Below are 16,340 nucleotides of genomic sequence, written 5' to 3' on the forward strand. Positions count from 1 at the left end.
CCCAAATATCAATTTGGAAGGAAAGCATAGAGCCCCCTGTCAGTCAAACATCACCATGTGTTCCCTGACGCGCGTTTCACATCTAGCTTCATCAGAAGAGGTCTCCTCCTTTCTGATGAGCAAACCAGCCCAGCAGCTATCAACAACCACTATAATAACACCAGATCGTGGTAAAATAAAATGCGGTATACAAGTCAAACTACATAATGCGGCCTTATACTACACGCATAATACTGTAAATCGGTTCCCAAATATTCTGATCATATATTACTAAATAATCCTGGGTGGCTTTGGTCTGTTTCCCTTAAATTGAAAATGGCCCTGTTTACGTACTAGCAAATGTGTCCTTATACATTGCATATATATGTACGTATATACTTAACATAGTATATAGATAGTAGCAATTCGGTTGGGGTAACAACCCTCATCCCTGCCGGTAACAAATGTGACACATCCACTCCGCTTTCTCGGTCTGGGACTGCCTATACGTTCCAAGATTTTGTTTGAAAATTTGTGACAATCCTGTAAAGTTCAAAACAATTAGCAGATATGAAAAGGACAAACCCAAAGCCTGTACCACCACCGCACACAGTCATCGGACCTATTAATGACTAGAACCTAAAGCTTAGGGAGCCCACACAGACCCTCTTGCCTGCACATCAACTTTATCTATTTGTGCCAGGTAGTTGTCATAATTTACTACAATGTCTTAAACAGTCCCTCGATTCCTCCTCAGCCGTCTACCGGTGACAGAGCTCATAGTAGCGGCCAAAAGCAACAAGAATATGTGGGGATCAGGAGCGGCAGACTGGCCATCAATAGTGTGGTAGGTCCCATTTTGACACAGATATATTTCCAAAGCACTTTTGAATCTTCTCAAGTAATGGGATGCGAGGGATGTGACGGATCTTACCCTGTTGACTCCCAAAGGGTTAAACTTTTACTTTATATATTTCTTGCAAATTACTTTACTAACCTTGAGTCTCTATATATTACTTTATCGCGGTATACCTTTGAGTTTCAGTCGGCTCTTGTTAAAGCTCAAGGCTCAACTTTTATCATTTTAGTATCTTACTGGCCTTTGTTCCCAGTCTACTATCTGTGAAAAGCTTTGAGATTTTGGTCATACGTTAATTTTTTTTTCTACACACGTGGTCAAAATTGTTGGTACCCCTCGTTTAATGGCAGAAAAACCCTCAATGGTGACAGAAATAACTTGAATCTGACAAAAGTAATAATAAATTTAAAATCTATGAAACTGAAAAAATTAAAGTCAGACATTGCTTTTCAACCATGCTTCCACAGTATTTAAAAAAAAATAAAACTCATGAAATCGGCCTGGACAGAAATGACGGTTCCTTTAACTTAATATTTGTTGCACAACCTTTTGAGGCAATCACTGCAATGAAACGATTCCTGTACCTGTCAGTTAGACTTCTGCACCTCTCGACAGGTATTTTTGCCCACTCCTCAAGAGCCAACTGCTCCAGGTGTCTCGTGTTTGAAGGTTGCCTTTTCAAGACGGCGTGTTTCAGCTCTTTCCAGAGATGCTCAATAGGATTTAGGTCAGGGTTCATAGAAGACTACTTAAGAATAGCCTTCTATGAAGGCTAAACATTCCCAAATCCTACAACCTTTCCTCATAAGACAGGGTTTGCAGACCGGTCACCATTCTGGTCAGAACTTGCTCCAGTTTGTTGATGTCTTTTTTAAAATGTGGCGCCCAAAACTAGACACAGTATTCCAGATGAGGTCTGACCAAAGAGGAGTAGAGGGCAATAATGACTTTGTGTGATCTAGACTGTGTGCTTCTGTTAATGCATCCTAGAATTGTATTTGCCTTTTTTGCTGCTGCATCACACTGTTGACTCAAATTCAGTCTGTGATCTTTTAGTATACCCAAGTCTTTTTCACATGTGCTGTTGCTTAACCCTATTCCTCCCATTCTGTATATGCTTTTTTACATTGTACTCTGCACAGATTTTAGACACCCTGTGCCAGATGCAGCAAAGCAGCCCCAGAACATAACAGAGCCTCCTCCATGTTTCACAGTAGGGACAGCGTTCTTTTCTTAATATGCTTCATTTTTCCATCTTTGAACATAGAGCTGATATGCCTTGCCAAAAGTTGCATTTTTGTCTCATCTGTCCATAGGACAGTCTCCCAGAAGCTTTGTGGCTTGTCAACACGTAGTTTGCAAATTCCAGTTGGCTTTTTTATGATTTTTTTCAACAATGATGTTCTCCTTGGTCATCTCCCATGATGTCCACTTTGGCTCGTACAACAACGGATGGTGCGATCTGACACTGATGCTCCTTGAGCTTGAAGTTCACCTTTAATCTGTTTAGAAGTTTTTCTGGGCTCTTTTGTTACCATTCGTATTGTCCGTCTCTTTGATTTGTCGTCAGTTTCCCTCCTGCGGCCACGTCCAGGGAGGTTGGCTGCAGTCCCATGGCGCTCATTTCTGAATCCATGTTGAGTGTCATACACACCATGTCACCACACAGCACAGGGACTATCTGTAGCCTCTTTACCGGCCACTCATTGTAGACACCTGTGATGCTAATTAGTGGACACACAGCGATTTTACATGTCCCTTTTGTCACATTATTATCAGGGGAACCATCATTTCTGTCCAGGCCTATTTCATGAGTTTTATTTAAAAAAAAATACTGTGGCAGCATGATTGAAAAGCAATGTCTGACTTTCATTTGTTCAGTTTCATAGATTTTTTATTTATTATTACTTTTGTCAGATTCAAGTTATTTCTGTCACCATTGTGGGTTTTTCTGTCATTAAACGAAGGGTACCAACAATTTTGACCACGTGTGTAAGAGTTTCCTTTTTCTTTTTTATGAAAATCTAGGTGAAGTTTCAATTATTATATTGCAATCTGATTAACAATATCTGTGACCTATCAGTAATTATATGTGTCTATGTAACATGGAAGCCAAGAAGCAAGTACGGTCAATAACTTCTCTTATATATAAATTACTTTAACACAGTTCATATTTTATGCCTTTTTTGCTAATATTTAAGAGGCTTAGCTAAGAAAATCCTGTTTCTAAACTTGATTAACAAAAAAGTTTAGCTGTAAAGTTTAGTTATAATATGACAATCTGGGCCTGCGGAGCAGTTCGTCTTTCAAATTAGAAGATGCCATGGCTGACACTACTTAGGAGCAGAGAAGCCAATTGTGGCCGACGTTACGTTACTGGCAGAAGAGTGGATCCCAGCATATACCGTATTTTTCGAATTATAAGATGCTCCGGATTATAAAACGCACCCCAAATTTTGTCCGGTGCTCCGAGTGTCCGGTGCTCCTGTGGGTGTCCGGTGCAGTTGCTGGTGTCCGCTGCAGCTGTGGGTGTCCCGTGCAGCTGCGGGGGCTCTGCCGACATTTTGTGAAAGGCCAGAGCCCCCGTAGTTCCATGGTTTCCTATGCGGTGGACTCCGGGAAAATGGCTGCCGGATTTGGGGTTCTTTGCTGGTGACACTGCTGGTGATTTAGGCCAAATTCAAGGCTAACTTACCCTGCATGTGATAACACTCACCTGGTGAGGTGGATTCATCAAGCTGTAGGTCAGAGTGTTAAAACGGATGCCCGTCTTGGCATAGCAAGCTAAAAGGCTTCTGAAACAGTAAGGATCTTGACAGCAGGCCATGCTGAAGGACCCACTAACAAGTGAGGCAAGGCAGACTGGAAGGCACAGAACCAGGACAGCAGATGAAGTACAAAACGGCAGTTTTGCAGCAGAACTTAGATGTATGATGGAGAATCCGCAGCATATTGTAGTGTAATGAAAACAGAGGTCGCCAAAGTAGTTGCATGCTAAAGCTAACAGACAGTTCTCTATCCTCCTCCTTCTTGACCTGTCGTCTGCCTTTGACACAGTTGACCACTGCCTACTGCTACAGATTCTTTCTTCCCTTGGCATCAAAGACCTTGCCCTGTCCTGGATTTCCTCATACCTTTCTGACCGCAAATTCAGCGTTTCCCACTCCCACACTACCTTCTCATCCTGCCCCCTCTCTGTTGGAGACCCCCAAGGCTCTGTCCTGGGGCCCCTACTTTTTTCCATCTATATTCTTGGCCTAGGACAACTCATAAAGTCCCATGGCTTCCAGTCAGGGTGGATAAAAATCAATGTTTTTTTTAAAAAAATCAAAAAAATCGGATTTTTTTTATTTAAATCGGATTTTTTTTATTTAAATCGGATTTTTTTCAATAAACTGCTTTTTGAGGAAAATATTTTACCATCCAAAGGTTCTTCCATCATGAGATAAAGCTCAGTTGTTTAACTCAGTAGAATAAAGGCTGTATATGTGTAACATTCAGGCTGAGTTCACACGTGGCGTTTTTTTTGCGTTTCCGCGGCGGTTTTAACCGCGCGATTTTGCTGCGAAAACGCGAAAAATAAGCATCCCATGCATTCCTACGGGATTCCGCAATGCTGTGCTAATGCTGCGGTTTTTACCGCGGCGGAATCGCTTCGCGGTAAAAACCGCAGCATGCTCATTAATTTGCGGAATCGCGGCGATCCCGCACCCATAGGAATGCATTGTTCCGCTTATTTCCCGCATGTGGCTGTGCCCAACATGCGGAAAGTAAGCAGAACAATTGCGGATGGTACCCATGGTCCGGAGGAGAGGAGACTGTCCTCCGGGCATTGGGTACCATATCCCTGTAAAAAATAGAATTTAAAATAAAAAATATTGTTATTCTCACCCTCCGACGTCCCGCGCAGTCTTTCCGCTTCTCTTCACGCTCTCGTTCCCAGTAGTCCTTTGCGAAAATGCCCGCGATGACGTCCCTTCTCGCGGGATCGCAAAGTCTTGCGGTCATTCGCGCGACGTCATCGCGAATTACCGCGAGACGTCGCGATCCCGCGAGAACTGACGTCATCGCGGGCATTTTTGCAAAGGATTACTGGGAACGGATGCGCGGGACGTCGGAGGGTGAGAATAACACCGTTTTTTATTTTTTTTTTACATTCTATCTTTTACTATTGATGCCGCATAGGCGGCCTCAGTAGTAAAAAGTTGGTCACACTCGTCAAACACTATGTTTGACAAGTGTGACCAACCTGTCAATCAGTTTTCCAAGCGATGCTACAGATTGCTTGGAGAACGCTAGCATTTTGCAAGCTAATTACGCTTGCAAAATGCTAGTTTTTCCGCGGGAAAATCGCGGGAATTTAAAATGCGATTTTCCCGCGGACTGGAATTCCGGAATTCTCGCGGTAATTTTTGCGAGAGTTCCGGTACATGTGCACTTAGCCTCACAATGCCATGCTCTTCCAGAGGTTTCTGTAGGATTAGTGCGCAGTTTCTCTCCTATATTATCACAGACGCTCGCTTTACTTACGCAGTTCTGAAAACTGAATTTGACTCCGCAGAGGTCCCAGCCTCTTCTTCACGGCAAAAATGTTACAACATGAACAGAGTTGAGAAAAAGACCTTAATCCTATTGTTCTACAAACCTATGAATACAGAATCAACCCCTTCAGTGCCAAGTCCAAGAAGTTAGACAATATGTTTCTGATTGTTTGGAATGGAATAGATCTGCACAACACAAGAAGAATGTGAATCTAAGTGTGAGGAGGAGGAAGGGCAAGCAGACAAGAAAATGAAAGTGAAACTTTGAGCACAATACTGCAGCATAGCCACAGACAGACAAGTCTGGATCTGTTTGTGTGTACGATCTGAGGTTTATTACATTCTTTCCTTATAATGGCAGCAGGCCGTAAAAGAGACCCAGTTTGGGAATATTTTAATGAAGCTCCTTCGCCTATCGGTAAGGCAGGCATGCGTGCAAAATGCAAATGATGCAACAAAGAGATGCAAGGCCTGGTGGCGCGAACGAGGCAACATCATGAGAAGTGCGGTGATGAAGATGACCAAAGAAACACTTCTGAACAGGCAGGATCTTCAGGTTGGTAAACATTTTTATTGAATCCTATTTCTAAAGACTGAACTGTCATGTGTGAGAAAAATTATATTTCTTATTATTACTGCATGTTACTGTCATTTGGTACAGTTATGAAGAAAAACAAATATTCCTTTTGGGGCAGGGGCAGTGATGTGTTGTGTACAAGAAGCAGAAATTGTATAAACAATAAAATAACAGCATTGACTTTTTTTGTTTAGGGGAATTCATGGATTCTGGAAACTATCCACCTCCAAGATCACCATCATCCTGTTCTACAGTTTCAGAGTTATCCATCCAGGATAGTGCTTCATTAGCAGCAGCAGCATCATCATCAGACACCCACAGCCACATATCACCATCACCCAAAAGGAAGAAAAAACCTTTGCCTCCTGGAACCACCATAGATAGGTTTGTGATAAGAACTAGCAGATTAGAAAAAGAGTTGATTGATGAAAAAATTGCCCAGTTTATTTATGCAACGAACGCTTCTTTCCGTCTGACTGAGAACCCACATTTCATTAATATGGTTCAGTCACTGAGACCAGGATACAGTCCACCCAGCAGAGCTGATGCTGCAGGGAAACTGCTGGATCAAGTGTATGACAGAGAAATGGAGCAATGTGCAACAGCTCTGGAGGGTAAAATTGTTAACCTAAGTATTGATGGGTGGAGTAATGTCCACAATGATCCTATTGTATGTGCTTGTATAACAACAGAAGAAGGTAAAGTCTTCCTTGCACAAACAACTGATACGTCAGGAAATGCACACACAGCAGAATACTTACAAGAAGTGGCAGTAAAAGCTATAACGACATGTGAACAAAAATTCAAATGTCTAGTACGCAGTTTGGTCACTGACAATGCTGCAAACGTATCCAAGATGAGAAGAGATTTAGAAGAGCAGGGAGGGAATACAAAGCTGCTAATAACATATGGTTGCAGTGCTCATTTGCTGCACCTCTTAGCCAAAGACTTAAGTGTTCCAGAAATAAAGGCTAATGTTGTTGAAATTGCTAAATACTTCCGTAATAATCATTTTGCTGCAGCAGCTCTGAAAAGGATGGGTGGAACCAAGCTAACGCTCCCACAAGATGTTAGATGGAACTCTGTGGTGGACTGTTTTGAGCAGTATATCAAAAACTGGCCTATTCTGATGACACTTTGTGAAGAAAATCGAGATAAAATAGATGGCACTGTCACGGCCAAAATCCTCAACATTGGGCTTAAGAGAAATGTTGAACATATGCTGAGCTTCCTGAAACCCATCTCTCAAGCTTTAAACAAAATACAGAAAAATAGCTGTTTTATTGTGGATGCTGTTGAAATTTGGAAGGAACTGAGTGAACACTTAAAAACAGAACTACACATGGACAGAATTAAATTACAAGCAGTAAACAAACGAATGGGACAAGCACTGACTCCAGCTAATTTTTTGGCAAATATTGTCAATATCCAATATCAGGGTCAAAACCTAAGTGCTGAGGAAGAGGAGTTAGCTATGACATGGGTATCCAGCAATCATCCATCTTTAATGCCAACTATAATAAACTTCAGAGCTAAGGGGGAACCATTCAAGAAATATATGTTTGCTGAAGATATTTTAAGGAAGGTCACACCAGTAAACTGGTGGAAGTCACTTAAGCGCTTGGATTTAGAGACTGTTCAAGTAATGATTTCACTTTTAACAGCAGTAGCTTCTTCTGCAGGCGTTGAAAGAATATTCTCTTCCTTTGGACTCATTCATTCTAAATTGAGAAATCAGTTGGGACCCAATAAAGCAGGAAAGCTTGTTTTTCTTTTCCAGATTATGAATAGGAACAAAGAAGAAGATGATGATGAAGATGACGACAAGTGAGCTACAGAGGACAGCAGGGACAGTAGTATTTAAGTTTTTCATGTGTCGGCTGGGCTGACAGTCTAAGTTTCTTAAAATATATATATATTTTGTTTAGCCAAATTAGTTAACAAACATGGATGTTTGTTTAAGCAAATAACTTATGCTGTAATGTTGTTATTGTTTCAGTTGAATAATTCTATTTAAATTGTTATTAAGGTCAGGATTATTTTTCTCCTTCCTAAGTACAACAGAACAGTGGTGTCCAAATATGAATGATTAACCCATTAAACTGGGGAGAAAAAAGTAATATAAAAAGTGATTCTAAAAATCTTCATCTACTTGCATGTTAAAGTAGCAAGAACTAGTTTAGGTAGAAACTTTGATTTAAATCACTGATTTAAATCAAGCCTTACTGACTAGTGATTTAAATCGTGATTTAAATCGTGATTTAAATCAGTTAGATTTAAATCAAATCCACCCTGCTTTCAGTACCACCTATATGCAGATGACACTCAGATCTACCTCTCTGGCCCAGATGTCACCTCTCTGCTGTCCAGAATCCCGGAGTATCAATCAGTCATATCCTCCTTTTTCACCTCTCGCTTCCTAAAACTCAACGTAGACAAAACTGAACTCATTATCTTTCCTCCATCTCACGTATCTTCCCTACCCGAACTATCTATTATGGTAAACGGCATCACGCTCTCTCCCACACCTGAAATCTACTGCCTCGGAGTAACTCTCGACTCTGCCCTGTCCTTCAAACCACACGTCCAATCTCTTGCCACCTCCTGTCACCTCCAACTCAAAAATATTTCCAGAATCCGTCCCTTCCTCAGTCCACAATCTTCTAAAACTCTTGTACATGCCCTCATCATCACCGCCTTGACTACTGCAACACTCTCCTCTGTGGCCTCCCTGCTAACTCTCTTGCACCACTCCAGTCTGTCCTCAATTCTGCTGCCCGACTAATCCACCTCTCTCCTCGCTACTCCCCTGTCTCCCCCCTCTGCAAATCCCTCCATTGGCTCCCAATTCCCCAACGAATCCAGTTCAAACTACTAACACTGACCTACAAAGCCATCCACAACCTTTCCCCTCCCTATATCTCTGAACTAATCTCCAAATATCTTCCCTCACGTAATCTTCGATCATCCCAAGACCTCCTACTCTCCTCCACACTTATTCGATCCTCACACAACCGCCTCCAAGATTTCTCCCGAATATCCCCCATCCTCTGGAATTTCATGCCTCAACACGTCCGATTATCCACCACCATTATCCTTCAAACGGAACCTGAAAACCCATCTCTTCAGGAAAGCTTACAGCCTGCAATGACCATTCTGCCGCCTCACCACCGCCTGAGCTGCCGCCTCATCACCACCAGAGCTGCTGCAGCCCCGACCTTCTGTCTCTTCCCCACCATCACGTAGAATGTAAGCCCACAAGGACAGGGTCCTCTCCCCTCTGTACCAGTCTGTCATTGTAAATTTGTTTACTGTTAACGATATCTATAACTTTGTATGTAACCTCCCTTCTCATGTACAGCACCATGGAATTAATGGCGCTATATAAATAAATAAATAATAATAATAATGCTAAAGAATCCACAGCAGATTGTAGCGTAATGTGAGAAGAGTGTAACAACAATTCATAAGGATTAGGCCGGGGTCACACTGCGTTATGGCAGTCCGTTAGATGGACTGCGTTACACCGTGGCATAACACAGTAACGCAGTCCGTTAACGCTGCCATTGACCCCCATTATCGGGCGCATCGTGACGCATGCATTCACGATGTGCCGTCATTCAGTGACGGAGCCTCGGACACGGGCTGCAGAGTCTGAGGCTCCGTCACTGCTAGTGTGGATGAATCATCTGCGCTAGTGGGTATAGCATAGCGTGATCACGTTATGCTATACCGTTTAACCAGCCCATCAACGCTATGTGTTGAACGGGCTGGTTAAACGCAATGTGAACGCAGCCTTACAGCAAACGATAGGTCTTGTGGAGCAGTAGATGCAAATTGTGGAAATCACTGGAGTTTGAGGAGATGATAGCAACCAAACAAAATTGATGATGGCAACCTCTAAACAAACATTTCAGACTCAATACTCAGACACAGTGTCTAATTGGGCTTTAAAAGGCCTTGGGAGATGATGTAACTTGTAAAACCCATTGTGGAGCACAGAAAAGAATGGTGCCCGGGAAGGAAGGGGAGCGTGGCTCTGAAAATGAAACAGGTATGTACCTGTGCCATAACCCCACCACCGCTACTTCTTTTAGGGTCTTTGCCAGAAGAGTCAGAAAGAGGAAGAGCAAGACTGGAGCACTAATGTTCTTTTTGAATACCCAGAATCTCTACTTGGGACCGTATCCTTTTTAATCTACCAAGTAGAAGAGATACCCACAAACCTTCCTAGAATCCTGAATTTGGTTTATATTATACTCGGAATCTGGATCAGAGGCAGAAGCACGAACTGACTTGACTTTAGGAGAGAACGTGTTGAGGACCAGAGGATGAAATATGGAGACATTAAGGGTTGTAGCTTCTGATGAAAAGTGACTGGATTAATTTGATGAACAATTTGGAAAGGGCCAATAAACTTACGAGCCAACGTTTTGCAAAAAAAAAATCTTTAAACAAACATTTTTTGTTGAAAGCCAAACTATATCCCTGGGACAGTTTAAAAAAAAAATCTTTATTTATGCAGCGTGCGAATAATAGAAAATATAAATATTTAAAAAAAAAACAGAATTGCTGTTTTCTATTTCTGCCTATAAAGTGTTAATACATGTTGGCAATAATTTATTTGTACCTCTAAATTCTGTCACTGACAAATACAATTCATCCCGAAATAAACAAGTCCTCCTACAGCTACGCCAACAAAAACATATAAATACTATGGCTCCTGGAATGTGACGATGCGTTCTTGGTGCTGATTTGTTTCGGTGTTTTCTGTAGCACAGACTAGCTTCAATTCTGCACTTAAAATTGCAAATGCTTCTTTTATTTACATGCTTTTTTGTCAGGCTCCGTATAGAAACCTATAGAGAAAAAAAGCACCGAGCCTGCGCAGTTCAACAGCGTCTTTAGAAACACAGTGGGCTCAGTTTTCATGAAATCACATCCGCTTTGCTTAGACATTTAGGCCATGTACACAAGTAGCGCAAATTTAACTTTTTGGTCTTTTGCGTTTTTTTCACACAGAAAATCAGGTGTGTTAATTTTTCCAAGCAAAATGGATGTGATCTCATGAAAACTTCACCCACTGTGTGATTTTGCTTTTCTTTCCTCTATCGGCTTCTAAGTGGAGCCTAAAAAAAAATTATGGAAGAACTGGAGCCTGAAAAAAGATGTAAGAAATTAGCCAAAGAGGATCTAAAGGCCGAGTTACTATAAAGGGGTTATTGGACGGCAGGGAGTTTGTATAAAATAATAAATTCTGAGAGATTTCTTTTAAGAAATTTGATCACTACACCGTTGCATAGAAAAATCACTACAATCGTTATATAGGAAAATCACTATAACAGTGTAACAATGATGACGCGGACATTTCTCACACCTGCCCTCCTGATATCTTTATAGAGCCTCCACATACACCTAATATAGCATGTAGGGGCTCGGTGAAGGCGGCAGTGAAGGTGTGTAAGTGTCTGATGGGGTCACACAGGACATAAAAGGACAGCTGCCCGGCCTCATAATCCAGACAGATCCTGACCCCATCACTGGAGATCTGGTGAGGTAACCGGATATATTCATTGTCATGTTTCACTGAACACTGGTTAATATACCCTGGCCCTCCATATAAACCCCAGGACTCCTTATTATATCCAATATATGACTGATCTCCTCTCCTAACCATACTGGGGTAACACATCCCCACCCTCCACCTCCATGCCTCTCTGATCTCCACATCCCAGTAATGTCGTCCTGAGGTAAATCTGCTCCCGCTCATCACCTGATTATACTGGAATCTCTCTTCTACTGTTTCTGGATGATTCTAAGCTATTATTGTCCAGGTCACAGTTTTCAGGTCGTCGGATATTTGAAGATTTTCATCTGCCGTGTTTACATCTAGTAATATATTTGCCAGGCCCTCCCCATAGAGGGTCACATTTACATCGCTTATCATATCAGATAACATGAGTGATATGCGTGAAAGGTGTGAGATCAGCTCCACACCCCGATCACCTCCATCATGTCCCCGTGTCCTCATCACCTCCATCATGTCCCCCCGTGTCCTCATCACCTCCATCATGTCCCCCCGTGTCCTCATCACCTCCGTCATCCCACCGTGTCCTCATCACATCCATCATGTTTCCCTGTGTCCTCATCACCTCCATCATGTCCCCCTGTGTCCTCATCACTTCCATCTTCTTCTCCTGTGTCCTCATCACCTCCATCATGTCCTCCTGTTTCCTCATCACATCCATCATGTCCTCCTGTGTCCTCATTACTTCCATCTTCTCCTGTGTCCTCATCACCTCCATCTTTGTTCTCATCACCTCCATCATGTCTCACAGTGTTGTTAGTACCTCCATCATGGTCACCTGTGTCCTCATCACCTCCATCATGTCCTCCTGTTTCCTCATTACATCCATCATGGCCACCTGTGTCCTCATCACCTCCATCATGTCTTCCTGTGTCCTCATCACATCCATCATGGCCACCTGTGTCCTCATCACCTCCATTATGTCCTCCTGTGTCCTCATCACTTCTATCATATCCTCCTGTGTCATCATCACCTCCATAATGGCCCCCCGTGTCCTCATCACCTTCATCATGTCCCCCTGTGTCCTTATCATCATTGTCTCCATCCTCCTCTGGATCACACAAGTCACCGGTGTCTGGTTCCTGTAAGACAGTCAGTGGATCCATCCTGTTACACAGCTCCTCAATGTGCCTCATCTTCCTGGACAGCTCGTCCTTCTTTATTTCCAGCTTCTGGATCACATCAGACAGTGACAGTGATACTTGTTCTTTCCGCCTGGAGATCTCACTCAGGACCCTCTTCTCCAGGTCGTCCAGCTGTCTCCTGATGTCAATAAACAGGTCATTGACTCTCTGCATCTCTAGATGCTCTTGCTTGAGTTTTTCTCTTGAGCTCCACCACACTTTGGACTTTTTCCTAGGTCTCTTTTGTCTGTATGATCAGCTTCTGGAGGACATTTCTCAGGTTCTTCATCTTCTTCTCAAATGCCTCATCCAGCATCTCCAGCAAGTGTCCTATATATACTCTGGCTAAAACACTGGTCTCAGCTATGACGTGCACTGCCGATTTGCTGTGAACTCTCAGGTGATTATCACACATGGAAGCATTACACAGCAGACAGGATTTAACAGCAGGTATAGGTGAGTCCACAAAGAAAGTGCAGCAGATCCCAGTGATCTCCTCCTGAGACAGATGAGTAGACAGGAAAACATCCTCTACATCATAGAGAGTTAGGTTCCATTTTAGTGCAGGCCACTCCTGAAGCTCTTCTCTACATTCAGGACAGGAATAAACTCCAGATCCGTCCTGGGTATTCAGGACCTGATCAATACAGCCCCAGCAGAAGTTGTGTCCACATCTCAGGGTTACAGGACCTGTATACAGGGTCAGACAGATTGCGCAGTCCAGCTCGTTTCTCTCATCAGCAGACGCCATGGCTGACACTGCTTAGGAGCAGAGAAAATAAATGTGACCGATGTTACTAGCAGTAGGGAGTGCCCCAGCATATACTTTAATATTTTAGACTTTGATCTGGTTTTTGTAAGAGAAAGTTCTTACTGGGAGAGCTGGAAGAGCCGGACAAAATTGCAGACGATCTTCTTATCAAGCAGAGGTCGAAGTTTATTGAGAGATACACGGCAGAACAGGACAGATAGTCAGGAAAGCTGAAGCATGCAGGCAAAAACAGGAATTCAGACAGGCAGAGATTCGCTAGGAAGTCTGGCGGTGAAAAGGCCCTTTAGCCCTGGCCATGGTGTGGTACAGCGACATGATGGCGGTGGAATGGCCCCGAGCAACAGTAGCAGGGGCTTTTTATACATAATACAAAACAGAGAAAAGCTGCATTTTGCCGCAGAGGGCGTTTACATTATAATTCTAGAGGAACGTGTAGTACAGAACAAAGAATATAATGACATAATACGAAGACATTAATTAACGTTTCCCCAAACACTAAAACTCATAGAATTCAATATTCTCTCTAGCTACTGTTATTAATCTTATCACTACTTTCAGGCTTGATCCATAAATTCATGCATTTGACATTTTAATGAGTGTGTTCTTTTTACCAACATTATCATGTATACACACATTGACCATATATTTGTCAACCCTATTCCCCTATTGATCCAATTTTCCTTTGGCTAGCAGACATCTCATTTTAGTTCTTCCATCTGCTTTACCAAAGTACATCTTATTAGTTCTTTTGTAAAAGTTGAATCTTTTTCTAACTTTGACAAGATGGCTGCCTGATTCATCATGGCCGCTCAGTATATTATAGCTGACCATTCTCTTACAGTTTTCCGACAAGAAAAATATCTTCCTCATACCTTCCTGATTTCAATTCTCTTGAGGGCAGGGTCATCACTTCTTTTATACTTCTATATTTGTTTTTGCTGAATGTGAAAATATTGGTCATATAACTGAGCTTTATTAGTGAAAAGAACAATAGTAATAATAATTTTTATTTCTGTAGCGCCAACACATTCCGCAGCACTTTACATTTTAGCTTAAAAATCATAACTTTATTACAAGAAAACAGCGAGAAGTCAGTAATTTGTTAAGTTACAGAAATCCTGGCACAGATATATGTAAGTAATAACTGTACTTGCCAATTTCCCCAAATGTCTGGAGAAAACTTGGAGACAGGAGAAATTCCCTGTATTGCTGAAATACACATTGAATCTCCCGGGCATCGCACATAAACACCTTTCCCCAGTGGTGTAACTTAAAGCTCTTGGGCACCAATGCAAAAACTCCAACAGGGGCCCCAACTATCACAAGCCTTCAATAGTAATAGTTTAGTGATACAGGACAACAAAGTCCTTTCTGTCCCTTTAAGCGCCATGGACCGTGAGCAATTGCAAGTCCTTCACCTGTTATAGTTACGCACCTGCCTCTCCCCAGTTCTACGATCTCCTATCTTTGGCACCACCAGAGAAAATGTCCTCATCTTGAGCAGCATCAGAATGAAGTCAACAGGGGCAACTGGGAATGGAGAGAAGCTCAAGAACGTGGAGAAGTGATTGGCTAATTGCTCGTCTTATGTCTGTAATTGAGTAGTTTGGGGTTAGGGACTTGTAAATCAGGGCAGTCTAAACTGGAGTCTGTAAATTGTGATAACGGCATCTGGTCTGGGATTAGTATCAGAGGAGGTTTATTGTTTGGGAATATACAGTTAAAGCCAGAAGTTTCCATCCACTATATATTAAGACACATCTGCAAGTTTTTCTCAATATCTGACATGAAATCAGAATAAACCTTTCCTGTTTTAATTCAATAAGGATTACCATAATTATTAATGTTTGTCAAATGCCAGAATAATGAGAGAGAATGTTTTAAGGCATTTTTATTACTTACTGCAAAGTCAAAAGTTTCCATCCATATCATTAGTATTTGGTACCATTGCCCTTAAACTACAGTGGGTACGGAAAGTATTCAGACCCCTATAAACTTTTCACTCTTTGTTTCATTGCAGCCATTTGGTAAATTCCAAAAAAGTTCATTTGTTTTCTCATTACTGTACACTCTGCACCCCACCTTGACTGAAAAAAAAACAAATGTAGAAATTTTTGCAAATTTATTAAAAAAGAAAAACTGAAATATCACATGGTCATAAGTATTCAGACTCTTTTCTCAGTATTGAGTAGAAGCACCTTTTGAGCTAGTACAGCCATGAGTCCTCTGGAATGATGCAACAAGTTTTTCACCCCTGGATTTGGGGATCTTCTGCCATTCTTCCTTGCAGATCCTCCTCAGTTCCATCAGGTTGGATGGTGAATGTTGGTGGACAGCCATTTTTAGGTCTCTCCAGAGATGCTCAATTGGGTTTAGGTCAGGGCTCTGGCTGGGCCAGTCAGGAATGATCACAGAGTTGTTATGAAGCCATTCCTTTGTTATATTATCTGTGTGCTTAGGGTCAATGTCTTGTTGGAAGGTGAACCTTCGGCCAAGTCTGAGGTCCAGAGCACTCTGGAAGAGGTTTTCATCCAGGATATCTCTGTACTTGGCCGCATTCATGTTTCCTTCAATGGCAACCAGTCGTCCTGTCCCTGCAGCTGAAAAACACCCCCATAGCATGATGCTGCCTCCACAGTGTTTCACTGTTGGGATTGTGTCATGGCCCCCGGCTCGCTCCTGTCTACTTATCTCCGCGCTCCCGTGCCGCAGCATCCCACCTCCCGTCAGCTGCGGCTTCTTCCATTGACGGGTACGCGGCCGACGATGTCACTGCATGATTTGCGCATGCGCCGTGGGCCGCGGCCGCGTCTCCCTCCACCTCCTTGTGCTCCGGCGGTGCCCTGACCCGGAAGCACCGCCGGACCAATGGGAGGCTGTCTTGGGGTATTTGAGGCCGCC

The sequence above is a fragment of the Dendrobates tinctorius genome, unplaced genomic scaffold (assembly GCF_039654945.1).
Source record: "Dendrobates tinctorius isolate UK_male_01 unplaced genomic scaffold, ASM3965494v1 ptg000136l, whole genome shotgun sequence".
Classification (NCBI taxonomy): domain Eukaryota; kingdom Metazoa; phylum Chordata; class Amphibia; order Anura; family Dendrobatidae; genus Dendrobates; species Dendrobates tinctorius.